This window comes from Battus philenor, unplaced genomic scaffold (genome assembly GCF_028537555.1).
Source record: "Battus philenor isolate CCGP_79_NKW_IND1 unplaced genomic scaffold, ilBatPhil1.0.hap1 SCAF_21, whole genome shotgun sequence".
Taxonomy (NCBI): Eukaryota; Metazoa; Arthropoda; class Insecta; order Lepidoptera; family Papilionidae; genus Battus; species Battus philenor.
The window spans coordinates 12,085,622-12,105,177 of NW_027181684.1; the positions used below are offsets into that span (position 1 = coordinate 12,085,622).

General features: G+C 33.9%; 1 long non-coding RNA gene across 1 annotated transcript in view; it reads right to left on the reverse strand.

Moving 5' to 3' along the window:
- Positions 1-19,556, reverse strand: part of LOC137923325 (uncharacterized) — a 213,225-nt gene that overhangs the window by 60,770 nt on the left and 132,899 nt on the right. Inside the window, exon 2 of the long non-coding RNA XR_011107552.1 lies at positions 16,103-16,151. This is a non-coding gene — a long non-coding RNA (uncharacterized lncRNA). The remainder of the gene's footprint in view (positions 1-16,102; positions 16,152-19,556) is intronic.

Below are 19,556 nucleotides of genomic sequence, written 5' to 3' on the forward strand. Positions count from 1 at the left end.
GTGTAGCCGAGCGGAATCTCAAGGGGATTTAACCTTTACCCTCATAACAGAAAGGGTCATAATCCCACGCGTTTAATGCACGATAACTGCGGTATAAAAAAGTTGTGTTATTTGCCTGATTTGCTTTGATGAATATTCACACGTGTTGCTATAAGCGAAAACGATCGATGAAAAATGCTGAGAAGATAATTTAACTTGAACTGCCTTATGCCCTGACTTCGTTGGCATGAATTCACGTTTATTATCGTATAAGTATAAATAAATATATACATGTATATTGACGGACCTCTGGAAACAAAAAACCTATCGTTTTAGGTTTCCAGAGGCTAGTGTTGCGTCCAGTGTATCATTCTATAAGGTAAGTATAGGTCATCATTTGTAATAGCTATTGCCAATTTCGGTTCTTAGCATAGACCAGGGGTGGCCAACCTAGGGCTCCTATGATCTTTGAAGAAATATTTGTGGCTTTTGGTTGATTTTCTTCTAATTTTTCAGTATATTTTAAATAAATAAAATCGTTCAATTGAAACATAGATCAAATAATTATTAACCAAATTTTAAAGAATGATCAACATAAGTGTCCATTAAATGTGCCTACTTAAAGTTTAATTTTTATACACATATTTTGTACTTTTTTTAAAATAATTTGTTATTAAAAATTATATTTTCAAAATAAATAATTTCAACATGAAATGATTATCTTGTTGTTTACCTTTTATATTAGTATATTTTTTAATTGCAGCTCGTGAAAAATTACAAAAATTTTAATAATGGCTTAGACTGTCTGGTTGGCTACCTCTGGCATGGACCTTTCCGAAAGATCGCCACGATGACCGGTCTGATGCTGCCCATATCCGGCGACTTTCTAAAACCTTAACCATGTCGTTGGTCCTCCTAGTGTGAGGCCCGCCCAAATTATGTCGCTGAACTTAGTTATTTTGCAGATCTCCTCATTTCTAATTCGATATCGCAGCGAAACTCCAAGCATAGCCCTTTCCATTATTCTTTGAGTGAACTTGAAAATTCTTATAAGGTCCACCGTTACCGACCACATTCAGGATATTTAAAATTAAAAAACGAAACATCACCAAAACTTAGACTTAGCATTATGGTATAAACTTCGTAATAAATATACAGTGTGATTTGTCATGTCTTAAAGCCTTAGAAAGGTGAATGTTGCCTTATTTGCTGTCGATGGATTTATGGTACATCCTACCCTCATAGATGACAACGATAACTTAGATAAAAGCCTTTTCAAAATTTCTACAATTAAAAATTAAAATTAATAAATGATTACTTTCTACCCTCGCAGACTTGTAATGCTAGAATATATTATTCTGTCGCATTTCAATAGAAAAATGAAACATATTTCAGAGTGATCTATACAGGATGTTTAGATAAAGATGTAAAAGCATTTTTCACCTGTTTAAAGTTTGTACACCCATAAATAATCACCAGTATACGGTTTTTACACTTCCTTACCCTGAGTAACAAGTAATATTAATGTTTGTTCAAAGTATTTTAAATAAAATACCAGAACAAATTAAAAACAACTTGCAAAATTATTCATAAAACAGTGAAACCTTTTAATTTTACAAAAAGTGTTAAGTCGAGGACAGCAATTTGTAACAGGCTATAATAACAGAGTGCGGTGGGAGAATCAATCGACGTCGTGCGTGTGAGTCAGTTGATAAATATGAAAGAGATAAGGATGTGTCTACACATCATATCTGACTTAGTTGAAACTTATTTATTATTTATATAAGTCGTAAAACAATTGAATAATGAATTATATGAAATGTCACCAAGTTTTAAGAATTTAAAAAAAGAACAAAAGCCTCTCATAAAAATATCTATGGAGGTTATATACCATAATCGCCAATTGGCTGGCAGGTTCACGATCGCAGTGTAGTATTATTTTACGCAAAGGACGCTACTGTGCATCCTTTGGAAACTTATTTATTAGCAGTGACAATCCTATATATTGCACAAATTGTGAATTATATTAGATTTTATCTCGGGTATCGAACCCGTGACCTAGGATCGCGAGTCTCCCTCTTAACCGCTTGGCTACCACTGCTCAAGAAGGTTGATTTATCAGTAATGAGAATCTTATGTAATTAATGCACTAACTGTGAGTTTTATAAGTCATCCCGGCTTATATATCGAAGCTGCGGTCGTAGGCCGCCGATGTATAAGGTAACAGTCGTCTGCCACTGGGCTACCACAGTTCTATTTATTTATCTAACATGTGAAAATCTCGCGGTCACATAAATTTGTTTTGTGGAGGTTTTTTTTTACGAATAGAGTGATTTAAACACTTTTATAATCATACACACACTCTCATACCATACACATGCGCATTATAATAATACACACAAACTTAGTACATAGATTGTTAGAAAGTATTTTATTGTCTTCAGTATAGATATACTGTGAGTTATATGGGATCTTTCATGCACAATTTACAAATTCATTATCGTCTTTATTTACATATGTATAAGTATTATTTTTGCCTGATATTAATTATTATTATATAATATTGATCACTATTTTCGTACTAAAAGGACTCTAATCGGTTGATAGTGTTATTCCAGCGTAGATTACAGATTTACGATCGCAGTTCACTGGATTGAATCCCGGAATACAGTGTTGTATATAATTCACTTAGTTACATAGGTATGCCATTGCTCGTAAGCAAGTTTAAAGAGGATAGGCAACAGCATCTTCTGTGTACCATAATACCAAACTGCCGCCTGAAAAGCGTGGTGATTATGGTATATCTCCCCATTGATATCTTTTAGGAGGCCTATATAATACAGTAGATGCACATACGTGTTAATATTTGCACTGTTGTACGTATCAAATACCGCTTAACCTTTTCCCATCATCTACTATCAAATAAATGCCATAATTTTCTTTTTGTATCATAAAAATATGCCCCACAGCGATCTAGTTAAAAGGCAAAAGATGGGTTTAAGATAAATATATACGAGAGAGCTTTATAATAAACAAGTCTTAATTACGTATTTAATAATTCTCGGAAGGCGGTTCGTGTATAAAATTTGCTTTTACCTTCACCGTGGGCGGGTCTTCTGTTTCACACTTAACGTTGTACCATAATTATTCTTTTATGCGACACACTTGCCTTTGTGTCTGGCGGTGTTTTTTCTCGATGAATAAGTTTTGCATTAAATTAAATGGTTTTAATCAAAAGCTCGCAGACGCACAATAAGTCTTGGACTGTTTTATGCAATATCTCTACGTGATTGAATTAGGAATGGGTCAATCTGTAGGATGATCATGGTAGAGAATATGGTCTAGCGTATTTTTTTTTTTTTTTTAATTATATAATACAAAAGTACCTCTAACATGGTCAGAGCCTTTTTTATTCTAGTTTACAATTTCTAGACGGGGGGGGGAAATCCTCATCGGACGCCTGGGAATGGAGGGCCCAGGCAGTGTCAGACTCTTACTGACTAAAACCCCCCACCGCCGGCTCTGTTTTTTGATTTATCTATCTTAATTTTATACATTTAAAATTAATATATCTATTGTTGCTTACGCTTAAAGTATGGTTATTTTGTTTACATCGCTATTTATTAATTTCTTATGCTAATTACAATATTTCACTTAGTCTATGCTTAATTAATATTTCTTATTTCTATACTTATGTTTGTTCCTATCTATGTTTACCTTATATTTACAATACATTTCGAATTTTAACCATTTTTCTTATTTTCTACTTACTCTATTTATTTTACAGTGGCTTATACTTATTTGTCTGGTAATATCTGTTTCCTATTTACGTTTAATTTTTGTTACTGACTGACTTTATTTTCTTTTGTGGCTTTTTTAATTATTTTTGCTGCAAATTCAAGAAATACAGGACGGCTCTGGGCGTCGTCTATGATAGAGGAGATGGTGTTCTTCTGTATGTCAACGCCCATTGTCATTTCGCAAGGTCTAGCGTATTGGTAAGTTGAAATGACAATGGCAGGTCTTATAGAAGGTAGATGACCGGTGGAGACTTAAAATTCAGGATTGGATACCTCAGGAATAAACAGATCACTTATTTAATCGTCGAAAACACTAGATGCAAGTAAGAAAAGGACTAATATTTAGCCACCGCATATGCAGTGGTAGTCGTGCGTTTCACCCCTCCACGGGGCATCTTCAGGGGTTTTGTTACACCGATTAGTGCAAAACACAGAGTGTCGCACATTGCCCCGTGGAGGGGTGAAACACGTGTTGAGCGAATTAACGGTGGCAGTTGTGTAATTCGCATTGTTTGCCGCATACGAATTTATCAGCGGGCTGGCGGGCGGTGCACTTTGTTGCACGACTACCACTACATGTGCGAAGTAATTAAATATTGGTCCTTTTCTTACTTAGGATGGACTTCCGCAAGGTAACGCCTGATTCCATTAAATATTTAAGATGCAAGTCGCTTCCAAATAGATCTTTTGGAAAATTACGGGAATAACAATGTCCAGTATTGGCACAGGACGTAAAGATATGAAGTGAATATAAAAATCTAAGTTTCGAAGTGAAAATTGCAGTTGATATATTACGCTATACACAGGTTGATTCGAAATATTAAAAGCTCAGGAATGAATATATAACACATTTGTTAACAAAGAAATTTAAAACTTTTACATTTGTTTACAATCAACCTGTATAAATCACTGTAAAATTTGATATATTAATTTATTTTTCTTTTGGAATTCAACAAGCCAATAACTTTTAATGGTGCAAAGTCTACAAAAACAGATAATAAAAATAATATGACATATATAATAATATGCATACATATGTTATATATAACGCTTTTACTTACTATATCATTAAATATTAGTATATTATTTCTAATTCGTTGATTTTTGGATAGGATGTACTATATATTAGTTGGGAAAAAATAAACAAGTGGTCGTGGTAAATTGTTCGTGCAACTAATGGCAGAAGAGAGAAAGAGAGAGGCTTTAATCTTGCAGTGGGCGTCCATCGACTAAAAAGAAGTAGAAGAACTATACATTCATAACTTTAAATATTTTAAATATATATCCAACCATCCTGTATATTCCAAGATCTTCTTTATATTCTTTTTAACGTATCCTATAACTTACTATCTGTCGAACGACCTGTTATATCCGTTGCTTTAAAATAATATAAATTACATTTCAACTTTAAAAGATACCCGTATATAAAGATATAAGATATAAGCGCCAAATTAACAGCCTCGATCAACTCCCTCTTGACAATATAAATGCCGAAAGATATGACGTTGTAATTAAGATTCTGAATATTGGCATTTTAAATATCGAATATGGTAGTGACAGATGTATTAATGAATGAAATAATGGTATACATTGGTAGTTCAGCGGTAGAGGATTGAGATTTGCGATTGTGGGTCGCGCGTTCGATTCCTTGAAGTTTTTATTTTTTTTTAAATTCACAGTTTGTGCATTAATTACACAAGTTTCTAGATGATTAGCAGTATGTAATTATATTTGATTGCAGCTAATCACCGTAGTACTCACGCTATCCGCAGCTTGTAGTGTTCCTCTGTATGGGATTGCCATTACGAACCATAATACTACACTGCGATCATCAACCCAACTTCCAAGCGTGGTGATGGTATATCCAACCTTAGATATCTAAAGTGAAAATCGTTGTAATGGGCGTCTATTGGTTAAAAAAAGAAGAAAAGAGAAAAATGAAAAATGACAAACACAAAAAGACTATCGTTATTCATGTAGTAATAACATGAATATGAACTTTTTATTTAAATACTAGCTAATCCCGCAAACGTTGTTTTGCAAAAAAAATTAAAGTGTTTAATTAACAAATGTAAGATAAGGGTCAATCGTAGAGGGGTGAAAATTTAGGTTTGTATGTATTTTTGTATGCTGTATCATAATAAAATAAAAACCAAAAAAATTGTCTAAAAAATTAAAAATAAAATTTAGGGGTGGACCACCCTTATCACTTAGGGGTATGGAAAATAGATAGTAGCCGATTCTCAGACATACTGAATACGCATGTAAAATTTGGTAAAAATCGGTCAAGCCGTTTTGGAGGAGTTCAAGTTCGAACACTGACACGAAAATTTTATATATTAGATATATGTTGGCTATATTTAAAACCATTATCAAGTTTTATAAAAGGTTCTATACTTTGTCTGAACAATAATGTTACAATATAGAGAATCAAACTTGCTGTAATAAAAAATGTAGCAATATATAAAACTGGAAATTCGTTTGTTAATAATTTAATGTTTGTGTCGTCGTTTCTGCCCATAGACCGCTGCCATAGACTGGTATATACCTCCCGTAAAGATATCTGTGGAAAGATATACCATAATTGTCACTGTAGAAAGATGGGTTGGTGATCGCAGTGAAGTATTATCGTATGCAGAGGTCGGTGATGTACATACTTTGGAAATTAACTATAAGATTGGCTCACTCTGTGTTTGGCACTATTAGGTGTAACATAACTTCTGAAGATGCCCCGTGGAAGGATGAAACACGTGTTGAGTGGTTAAACGGTGGCAGTTGTGTAATTCGCATTGTTTGCCGCATACGCATTTATCAGTGGGCTGGCCGGCGGCGCACTTTGTTGCACAACTACCACTGCATGTGCGGAAGTGGCTAAATATTGGTCTTTTTCTTACTTAGGATGGACTTCCGCAAGTCGACGCCTGATTCCATTAAATATTTAACTATAAGATTTGACTTTGGGAATTGAATCCGCGACCAACTATTGCAGGTATCAGTCCTGTACTGCTTGGATACAACAACTGGATGTTTATGCAGCCAGCAATAAATAGATACAGTGAAATTTTATTTGTTTTTAATAGTAATGGCTCTGGAATTCTGTGTAGTTTTTCTAGAAGCTTCAGTCTTAATTATTCGAAATACAAATGTCCGGAATGGCCAACTTAGTCTAGCTTGGCCAGACTGCCTTCCCTCATGGATGTTGAGCCTAGCCTTTTTCGTAGTGTTCCAAGGAAAAAGGTGATCAAAGCGGTGAAGAACAGCTAAATGCACTGGTTATTTCTTAATCAAGAACTTTAATTTGAAAAAAAAAAAAATAGTTTGTATCATATATATATGTATATATATAAATATATACATATATATACACACACACATATATATGTGCGTATATATATGTATAGTATATATGGTACCATAGGTAATAAATGCTGGTTATACATACCGCGGTATTAGGTGCTTTATTTTACATTGTTTTATGCCGAAAGTAACAGAGTTCGTAGATATATGTACTTAGCGTTGAGCAAGATACATTTGCGTCTTTCAACACTATTCTACAGAATTATATTCGAAACGAGCATTGTATAAAAACCTAACGATAAAATCTTTCGCGAGTGTATAACATATAATAATATAAAATGATAATGTTGATTTCTGATGTAATGCAGAGGAATCTTCCAGGTCGTATCTCAATCTAGAATCCTTGAGTTTTATGTGAGTGGAACATTTTTCCATAACAATTTGTTCATTGCCATGTTGTATAATACGGAAATGAGTTCTGATATAAATTGTAACAATCTTACTGTAAGGTAGCCCTTAAATTTGTTATGAAAATTTTTACAACCAAATTGCTAAAACCTCTTTGCTTATACATGGTGATTGATTATGAGTGTAAAATTTTTAAAGGGCTGAATGTATATCATTTACTGACAATTATGTGTGCTACAAAAATCAATGGTTACGTAACTAATAAATAAAAGTAATCTAAGGAAGAAAATGCGTTTATAAATTAGGCATATTTCAAACTAAAATTAATTATTCAGTCACAGCAGGCTTTGTAATGACAAAAGTATTTCCAGTAGCATTCATATTTATTTATTGCTTTTTATTGTTTTTTCTATTACCTTTCTGCAGCACTTCAAAAAGTTCTGCCTACACTCCTCTTCATCGGTGAGGTGATGTTCTTCTCTATTCTCTCTGTTAATCAAGACTGATATGCTCTTACCGCACCAAATATGGGACAGCCGATGATCAGGTGGTCAGGAACCACGGTCTGGTCTACACCCGGATCAAAGGTACACAAGGCACTCTAAGTTTAAACCTATACAGGTAGTCAGCGAACCAGAAGTAAACATTCGGCGTGATCAGCTTGTCTAATAGATTCAGGCGTTACTTTGCGGAAGTCCATCCTAAGTAAAAAAGGACTAATATATAGCTACTTCCGCTATGTTGCAGTAGTCGTGCAATAAAGTACGCATGCGGCAAACATTGCGAATCACACAACTACCACCGTTAAATCATTCAACACGTGTTTCACCCCTTCACGGGGTATCCTCAGAAGTAATGTTACACCGATTAGTGCCAAACACCGAGTGACCAGTTTCACGACGAAGCATACGATCTACATTGCCCAAAAAATTTATTTAACATAAATTAATAAATAATCAAAAATATCAATCAAATTTAAAAACAATAATTAAAAAATAAAAGCAATCATATGTAAACAAATCGACTAAGTTTGTTGTGGGTTAAAATGAGATCGCCTTTACAGGAAGGTTTAAGTTGGTGATTATTATAATATAGGAACTTAATTTGAATCTAGTTGCTATCCACTTGAAATCATCTCGAAATTCTTAAATTACATTTGTGATTTTATAATTTATTCACAGTTGGATGACATACTATTACATTTATCAAAGAGATATACCACCTGATCAACTGAAAAACATCGCAACTAAAAACGATAAACTGTGTATATTATCGCAAGGTCGACACGGACCACAGACCACACGATTGCATAACAAGACCGTGATCTTCACAAATAAAGATTCACCAGAGAAAGAGAAGCGATATTGTTGAGGTCACAGTAACTTACACGTCCCTTGACACTCATGGTAAGTTATTGTAAGCTATCAGCTTGAACTCCCGCGACGACTGCGCTGTGAATAGATACGGCGATGTTCACAACTACCCTCGTAAAACAAAAACAGTTGTAAATTCGTTCTTAAATCAAAGGTATAAGGTTAAAATTGCAAATGGTAAGTGTTTAGCAATGGCAAAATTTCCATTTAGTATGCTTCATTGGTAGAAAGTGAGAGGTGGCGAACTGTCGGAGTGACAGAGGCGATGCGATCAATTTGTGCCAATCAAACGCGTTAAGCGAACTTGACCCGAAGCGGGCGCAGGGAATGCGGCGATTGTTTTGATAGCGGTACAGTTTTGTTTAGCTGGCACACTAGTGTGTTTGCTTTGGCCGCCACGAGCGACCATCGCGTGATCAAGTAATTGGTCGATGTATGCACGATTGGTTTAAACATTTTATTGCCTTTATACTAAATTTTTTGATCATCATTTATCCATTTAATCACCATCAGTTCAGATGTTCACTACTGGACATACACGTACCCCAAAGAACTATGAAAACTGACTGAAAGCGACGAGTATCTAGAGCAGAGTTCCCCAAACTTTTTTGTGTCGTAGAACCCTTGCCATGTTTTTCCGTGTTGGGTAGACCCCCTACTTACCTGATATTGATTTCCTGTAAATTTCTAACAGTAGTGAAGTTCAGTGTATGTTCAAAATGTATTGTGACCACAAAGCGAATACCAACATCCTACAACCTACACCAAATTATAAACATTTATAATAAATTTTTTACTTCATAGGTACTTTTATAAATAATGTAAATGTTTTGATATTATAAAATAGTATGATGTAAGTAAATAGGTACTATCAGTGTATGTGTTGAGATCCAATATCGTGGACCCCCATTTTCATTTCATGGACCCCCAAATTTTTTTTCGCTGACGTCGACCCCTTGCAGGTTGTCACAGACCCCTAAGGGTCGATATAGACCACTTTGGGAATCGGTGATCTAAAGCCTTCGATCAGTGTAACCAAGTCAACTTTTAATATTTTTTTTACTTTTAAATCTATGTATTCAAGACTTATTGTTAGGAATATATAAATATATATATATATATATATATATATATATATATATATATATATATATATATAAGATGTCCACTACTGGACATAGGTTTGAAAAACGTTAGAAAAACCTTAAGGTTCTCAAGGTGGACCCTTAAAGGTTGACGTCTTGCATCTACCATGGTCTTCACGTCAAGGCTGTAGCGGTCATCTGTACCGTATTTGTAACCACTGCCTTTCGTCTACGCATCTACTCATTCCTGATTTTTTATTATTTATAGGCGAAGCATTTGACCTATAGTAGTACAATTTGTCCAGAAGAAACCCATTCACTCTTATTTTGAAAAACTACTAGGTTATTATTGGAAACAATTACGCCAGTGGAATGATCCACTTAGCTGTTCGCACTATAAAAGTATTAGCAAAACGCTTAGTGCGGATGGAAATAATTTCAATTTTGTGCGGATATCGTGAATCCGTACGTATTGTTGTCCGATGGAAAAAAGGAGACGTGGTAATTATTTGGTGTAATTGCGATGCACACTCTCCAAAATTCAGGCTGTACAATACCGATAAACTGGCAACTTTTTGCTGATACTCCAAGCATTGAAGATTAGTTCTCATCGAGGCATGGTTACCAATCAGCCTCTTGGCTCATCTCTGTATATAGTCCAAAGCTTTTCCATGGCTTTTTGAGCGACTGTGGAAAGCTGACATCATAGCCATGGAGCATAGAAGCCCAGAAATAGACCACGTTTGAACGCTATATCAATATTTTTGCAAGTTTTATATATTCAGTAATATATGATTTTATATCTCAAAGCAAATGTAACGCGCATATTAAAATCGAGTTATTGTAAAATTATAATGTATAAGTTGATTTCACATGCAAATTAAGATACAGTTTATCTAAAATCAACTCGTATTTCTTCGTATTAAAGTTCATATTTAGAAAGCAGTGATATCGATTGATATTTTTAGTTTTCCAACAAGTCGAGTAACGCACGGAATATGTCATTACATCAATTAAACAGGCCATAAGCCGATCGTATCGCAGTCTAGGAACCAATCACATCGTAGTTACAGTTATTAACAATTCAATCAATATATTCTACATCGGCTTTTGGCGCCTTCACGCGCTGGTATGTCGGCGCCTTAAATAGCAATGCACTTTCAGAACAACATTGTCGATCTGTTAGATATAAAACTAATGAATCTCATTATAACCGCTTTACGTGCACGGTAGTGTACTTGTGACGTATTCTTACGTCACGCCACAATCATAGACACCAAGATGGATTGTTATCAACATCTTTGTTTCAGTCTTTTTTTTTTTGGCCCCCGCTATTGGGGGCCTCTCGTACCCCCTATCTTTTGTGGGACAGGGACTTTATGGGCAAAGTTATTTAATTTTTCACAGAATTTTTTATTATTTTCTTTCTCTTCTTTCATACTTCACATTGTCTTTCGGTCTATTCTTTCATTCCACAATTCTACTTGTCTTTCCCTTTTGCTCTGTATCACCTTTCATTCATTCCTCATTTCTTTTTACATTTTCTTAAATTACATTGTTATTTTATATCACCTTTTTATTACTTAGATTCTATAATTATTTTATATCACAGTATTATATATTATTTTGCTTTTATTTCTTTGTTTCAGTCGAAGTCCTGGACATAGACATTTCTTCAACAAATTCAGACATATCACAAATGTAATACACGCATAAGATTTATTATCCCAAGGTAATAAGCATCGTAAGGACAATCTTCAACATAAAATTTCATGATCACGTCAACACTTGAACACCGGTTCTCCCCCATAGATTTCTAATAGGACCAACTGCCTACGTGATATCTTCCAATGATCTTAGTAAGGTTTCTAACAGATCTAGACGTTACTTTGCGGAAGTTCATCCTAAGTACGAAAGGGACTAATGTATAGCTACTTCCGCTATGTAGCAGCAGTCGTGCAATGAAGCCCGCCAGTACGCTGACCCTTCACTGGTCGGTGTAACATTACTCCTGAGGATTCCCCGTGAAGGTGTGAAACACGTGTTGAGTAGATTAACGGTAGTAGTTGTTTTGCATTTTTTGTCGTACACACATTTATCAGCGAGCTATCGGATAGAAATGTCGCTTTCTTAGTTTAATTCACAAGACTACATTTTTGACAAGTTTTTATTTCTTATTAACAATATATTCACCTTCGTTATCAACAACATTTTGCCATCTAGTATACAAATTTTCAATGCCGGAGCCGTAATAATCAATAGATTTTTCTGTAAAATATATTGACAGAAACGACATTACTTCCGATCCGCATAATATTTTATCGGATTTCCACAATTAATAAATTGTTTGTAAAATTAATTATAATAATAAAAATAAACACTAAACCAAAAGAGTTAATCAAAAATGATCAACATTTGACATTAGTTCTCTCATCAATTCTAGTTGATATTTATTAGCTTGTATCAAAAGAACATTGACTAATTTCTCATAATTTATTTTTTATTAGTTATAAAATTTACACACAAAATTTCAAATAAATATATTTTTAATTCTAATCTTTACTATAAATAAAGTATTGTAAATTATTAATAAGTATTACTTTAATTGCGGCGCGCCGAAATAAAATAATTTAAATTGGTACGTCGATTAAAAAGGTTGCTCACCCCTGGACTAGACGTTGTTTTATGTTATACCGGCATTCAACTATCACAGTTTAAATACAATACCGCGAGATCACGTATCGTATTCTATAACCAACATTTTTTCCGTTTAACGTCACATAACACTGACATGAAGGTTGTTTTGCTTCTGCAAATCAAACACGCATAACAAATCTAGTATGCATACTCTTCATATTAAAATTCAATAACACCAGGTCTAAAGGTATAAATGAATGTCGGCATCGTGTAACATATTAAAAACGCATTCGTTTTAATTCCGCTTCCATCTAATAGAGACGCAGATGCCCGAGATGTTAACAAGAGTACAGCCGTCATTAACAAATGCATTTTTACAATAACGCATCAATAAAAATTACATAAATCTTCAACCAGTGTACGATGTTAAAGAGATTTATAGCCTTCACTATATTATGGTGGTACTTATAGAATACTGTTGATAAAACAGTTGTCATTTACATAAGAAAATATAAAGTTTAAATTGTATTTGACACATTTAATAAAATCAGGTGTTACCTCGCGGAAGTCCATCCTAAATAAGAAAAGGACATTTATCCACTTCCGCACAGGCAGTGGCAGTCGTGCAATAACAAAACACTAATCGGTGTAACATAACTCCTGAGAGCCCCGTGGAGGGGTGAAACACGTGTTGAGTAATTTGGCGGTGGCGGTTGTGTGATTCGCATTGTTTGCCGCATACGCATTTATCAGCGGGCTGGCGGGCGGTGCACTTTATTGCACGACTACCACGACATGTGCGGAAGTGGCTAAATATTGGTCCTTTTCTTACTTTTATTTGACATAGCAATACATTTTGGACAACTTGGTTTCGGTTGAAGTTGATGCTATTATCCCGTAGGCTTTTACAGCTTCATCGGAACTGAGTTCACAGAATACAGAAGTTGGACAGACGCATTCCAGTTGTACGATGTCGTTCGCATGTTGTAAATCGCTCTACCCGTGTAGAGCTGTGCAGTGTTGATGTTGTGCATGCGGCTTGGTACGGCAGTGTGGACAATGCATTTCCTTATAGGCAAATATTCGCCATTTTTCAAGATGGCGGCTGCAAATCAGCTGTCTTAAATGCGCTATGGAATCTTTAATATAAATATTGCTAATCTGTTACTATTATGTTATTTTTGTGTTATATATTAATATTTCAATCAAATTAGAATATAATTGACGAAGTTGACAATAAAATATTAATAGCTTTGATAGGCTATTTAGTTTTTTTTTATATTTTAGATATATACATATCATATTTCTTTCAATTAAAATGTATTGTACCGTAGTTATTAAAAATATATATATGCTATATACATATTTATATATGTTTTGTACACCCCTTATTTATACTTCTATTGTTAACTATATGTCTGAAAGAAATTACCTCGTGTGATAAGACCGCCCAATGTACTTTTTTCTTTTTTATGCAAGTATGTATATATTTCCTAGCGTGTACAATAAAGAATATTAAATTATATTAAAATAATATACAAGCGCACTTAATCCAAAAACGTTTGCACCACTATCAACATCAAACCGTTTTAGTTAGTTTATTGAGTATTGGCGCATTTTAACTTAATGAAGTTTGTAAAACTTAGTCCATTTATGACCGTATTTGCTTTACGAAGATGCTTCTGATTCACGAGAGTTCTACAATAATACCAACAACTGCAAAATTTTCGTGGAATTCACAGAATATTTCGTCAAGCGCCGTCGTCAAATATCTAAATTCATCATTATAATGGTGACTCCACAGCTGGACATATGCCTATCGCATAAATTTCCAATAGTACCAGCTGGAAACACCCTGTATCCAGCTGTCAGAGGAGTCCCTGATCTCTTCAACTTTAAACACTTAATATTTAAATTGAGAACACTTAAAAATAACCGGTCAAAAAAAAGAAACATTCAAAACCTTTATTCGATTTAAAAACCATTTGCAGTTGACATAAAAAAGAGACAGATCTAATAACGTCCGACAATCAAATTTGACACGACTCGTGTCAATTCGAACGAAATTTAAAATGTCAAAGAGTTCAAAAAAAAAGAACTGTCACTTTAAATTCAGACAAGTGACACAGATAACAAATGATATAATTTGTTTATGAATATAAAATGATTAATGAGGTAAAATTTTACAGACAAAAAGTTTGTATATATATTTTTTTTAAATCGTAATCTTCGTAGTCGTGTCATTAGCCTTTCAGATGTCAAAACAAAGAGAAGAAAGCTGTTCATGTCGGCGTCGTCTGGAGACAAATGTGTGATGTGTCAGTACGATTTGTCAGCGTTAATTGGTGGAGTAACACGTCTTTTAGGATGGTCGTCTCACTAATGATCTTTGACCATTATGCTTTGCCGGGGCAGTATGTTTATATTCTTTTATTTATATTGTATCCGTTGTTAATGGTTATTTGTTCACATTTATTCATAGCTACCTAACATTAACTTGTGCTTTGTGATAAAAGCTATATAGTATGACAGGTTAAATGTCTAAAGCCTTTAAAGGGTGAATGTATAACTCATTTTTTATCAATAAATATAGAATACAATCTGTCCAAACATCGACAGTTTTAGAAATATTAATATATAAAATTCAAAATAATTCATATTACAATTAAAACTTGTTTACTATCTGTACCAACAGACTTTATATCTAAAATAATCAATTTATACAGAGTGATTTGAAATAAGTGTTACTTATTTGACATCAATAAATATATGTTACACCGTCTCCAAAAATCGACGGTTTCATAAATATTAAATCGATAAAATTCTAAATAATAAATATTATAAATAATAATTCTTTATTATCTGTCCATGCAGTCTTTATATCTAAAATAGTTTCAAAATGATCAGTTAATACAGAGTGATTAGAAATAGGTGTAAAAGTTCTAGTGTTTTTTTTTCCTGACAACAGAGCAAGTAATCATACCTCATACACCTGTATAGACCTTTTTAAAGACTCTTAAAGACGTTTTTAACATCTAGAACAGACTATCTCTATCCTAAATTATTTTTAGTTCAGTAACAGTTCAATTTCAATTGTTCTAGATTATTCTACTCAGAAGTAAATGTCATGGCTGCCATCTGTAAGGTCTTCTTGTTTTTCTTCAATCTATTGTCTAGAACCCGTAATTAGGTTTAAGGTTAAGTATTTCTAAATAAGAAAGATATCGCTGCTGTCGAAGCGACCGATTTAATGCCATAATATACCGTTATAATACTGTAAATGGTGACCTTATTATTGTCGTAATAAAACGTTACACGTTGGCTTTTTCCTACCAGGTTTATTGGAAACCTATAAAGGGAGACCTATATCGAGCAGTAGACGTCTAACGACTGGAACGATAATAAATGGAACGTATTTAAAGTCCCTCAAAGTACTGTATTACCTGAAGGCCTTATCAATGATCAAAAAATTCACCTTCGTGTCGTTTTATTGTAGAAAAAAGTTTTTATATAAATTAAATACCTCGGTAATATCGCACTCCTTTGGTGCCCGTTGAGACTTTGTGACGTATCTGAAACAAGAAAGAAAATGTATCAATCAAATCTACATATTATAAATGAAATTGCCTAATGATTTGAAAATTGTTTAAAATGTCGAATCACTAGAGATCGAAATACGAACGTGCGTTTCTAAAACTTTAGTTTAACTCAATAAATTTGATTTATAATTTAAAATTAAAGATGAAATTCATTTGTTTTACATTGGAACTTATAACAGAACATATTGATAGTCAACTTCTTTAATCTTATCTTTGACTCTTCTCCGCTTTTAAAGCTGTTACAGTTGTGCAGAAGAAGCATAAAGGAACTCCGCAATAATACATCTTTAAATAAAGTTTAACGATGCAGATTTATACACATACACTTAGTAAGATATAACTTAAATATAAATAAAATATCTAATGGATTCAGGCGTTATTTTGCGGAAGTCCATCCTAAGTAAGAAAAGGACCAATATATAGCTACTTCCGCAATGCAGCAGTAGTCGTGCAATAAAGTGCACCGTCCGCCAGCCCGCTGATAAATGCGCATGCGGCCAACAATGCAAATTACACAACTACCACCGTTAAATCACTCAACACGTATTACCCCTCCACGAGGCATCCTCAGGAGTAATGTTACACCGATTAGTGCCAAACATAGAGTCAACTCTGTGTTTGGGACTAATCTTGTGTTATCAGCGGGCTGGCGGGCAGTGCGATTTATTGCACGACTACTGCTGCATGGCGGAAGTAGCTACATAGTAGTCCTTTTCTTACATAAATAAAATAATCAAGCGACATCACTGCCAAGGATTCTTATCATCTAAATATACGTTTATTGTATAATAAGCATTTTTCGTCAATTTACAATTAAAAACTGAATGTGTGGAATTTGATTCGTTGACACATTTACACGATTGATAGTATAATGTGTACATAAGATTATAATTTTACTTTTAAACAGAGCAACTGTTGATTTTCTCTTCTTTCATCTCTGCCTTTTTTCAGCAGATCAGGAGTTAAATGCCGGCTTGGAAACCGATGGTAGCTTACTACATATAATGTTAAAATAATTGACTATTCAAAAGCGCGTATAAATGCCAATTTGAATAAAGAGTTTTTATTTAAATTTAGGTGACTAGAATTTTTACACACATGACGTTAGGTTTAGTTAAAAATATGTCATAGCTCCTAAAATTATGTTCTAAGCAATTTGCCGATTTAACTTTGCCACGGAATTTGTTTACTTTTTTGTACTATGCCGCATCTTTAAATTCTCAAGCCTCTCTATGTAACATATATAATAATAAAGATATTGGGTTAAACTCGTACAGAGTCCTGTGTGGTCACTATATTGGGAAACACCGGTTAAAATTATCTCAATAAATAATTTACGTATAAACATGAGCGCCGTGTTTAAAATTCCCATCCGCACGAATGCGAAGCCGTTTAAATCATCTGATCTCAATGGGCCGACATTAATTGTAACATTAATATGTATTATTTGACAGTAGTGCAACCATTCCAATTTTGAGACGTGACTGCAATTGACGTGAGCAAGCCACGTAGCAACCATAAATGGAGTACAAAATTGCAATTTGGATAAATACACCGAAATGTCCAGAATACGAGACTGATAAATTCAAATCAGTGTAAACAGGTGCATTCGGTGTATACAATCTGACGATTGCAGAAATAGAATATAGCTCTCATTAGTAACACTATTGTTATGCAATTTAAATACTTAACTATATAACTGTAGAGTATAAAATTGAATGCAATAGAATAAACAATGAATAATTTGATGAAATAGTTGTTTGCATAGAACAATTTATAATAAAAATTTGAATATAGAAGCCGCGTTCGGCCTGTGATCGCCGTTCGAGAACATTCCATCACCAACGGCTGTCGGTTGCACGGACGATGTCTCGGAAACTGCCACTACAGACAAGTAACTGTTCAAGCTACGTCTATTCTGTACGTACTATCAAATACACTTGACGAATAAATAAATTGTTAAAAATTATCAAAATATTAAACGTAAAAATTGTAGAAGTCTGGAAGGAAGAAGGAAGTGAGGCGATGTATAGAAAGGAATGAAAGATGTTGTAAAGATCGAAAGACGAGAATGAAAATTAAATGCAATTATTTGAAAAATTACAATGTAAATAAAGACCCTCTCCACTCATATAGTGGTTGAACTAGAGGCCTTAAAAAAGCTGACCTAAAAAAAACTTGAAAACTTGAAAATCCTTGAGAGAAATCAGAGGTCTTAAAACTCTGTCCTAAAATAACTTGAAAATCCTTGACTCAAAAACAATGAGAGAAATCTACAGTCATCAAATAATCTTTCACTTCTTTATCCTTCTTACATATATGGCTTCTTTCATTCTTCTTTTCGTGTCTAATGTGTTCTGTTTTCGAATTAACTTCCTCTCTGTATTCAATATTCAGTATACCGCTATATGTTCACAAAGAAGGTTCGGAACCTAAAGATATCGCGACGGTTGAAGAATTGAGATAAATCGAAGAAATTTCTTTCTAATTGCAATTTATATAGTATAAGTATATAAGCATGTATAATATATGTACATGTTACATCCTCCTGTTTATGTTTGTGTATATTAGTAATAAGATAAGTATGGAATTTATGAAGGGTATGGAGCACATCTTCTTGGTGTTCTTTTACTTAATGGATGCCTATTGCGAGGCATAAGTGTCACCCAAAGATCCGATTTAAGACGAGCAATTCTTTGAGCTACCTCTGTGTGATGTTCGGGTCTCATCATTTATGATTTAAAGTGACCACGTCTCGGATCTATATGTCATCACTGGGAACACACATTGGTCAAAGACCTTCGTCTTCAACATTCCTGTATTTTAGAAGCTATGAAGTTTTGAGATTGCCTGAATGCTGTCCTTCCGAGTTAGATTCGGCGAGTGAGATCTTTCTCGAAGGACTTAGCAAGCTATAAATTTTGTCCCAGGTATATATATTCGTCTACAACTATGAGCGTAGCACCTCCAACAACTACTAAAGCAGGCAGAACAATGTCTAATTAGAGATGATCACTTTCGTCTTATCCAAGTTCATTTTAATTAAATATTTTTTCTATTGCATTTACACACTTGCCTATTAGCTACCTCTGTATCACCTGTAGTTGACTGATAGAGAATACATATAAGACATTAAGTTCGCGATAATACAATATGTAAATGAAATATTGATACGTACTCTAGGTTCTGACTCGAAATGAAACACCACTGGTTCACAGGGAGTCCTTTATTCACAAAGTAGATGGTCACTCTACTTTAACACAAAGTGTATTTTCGCTTAGTCAAAACTTCGCTTCCAAATCACTGTCCAAATTACTTACCAGATAGTCACATTGTATCACTGATCGTAGTTCTTAATCTTATAACTCAAAAATCAAC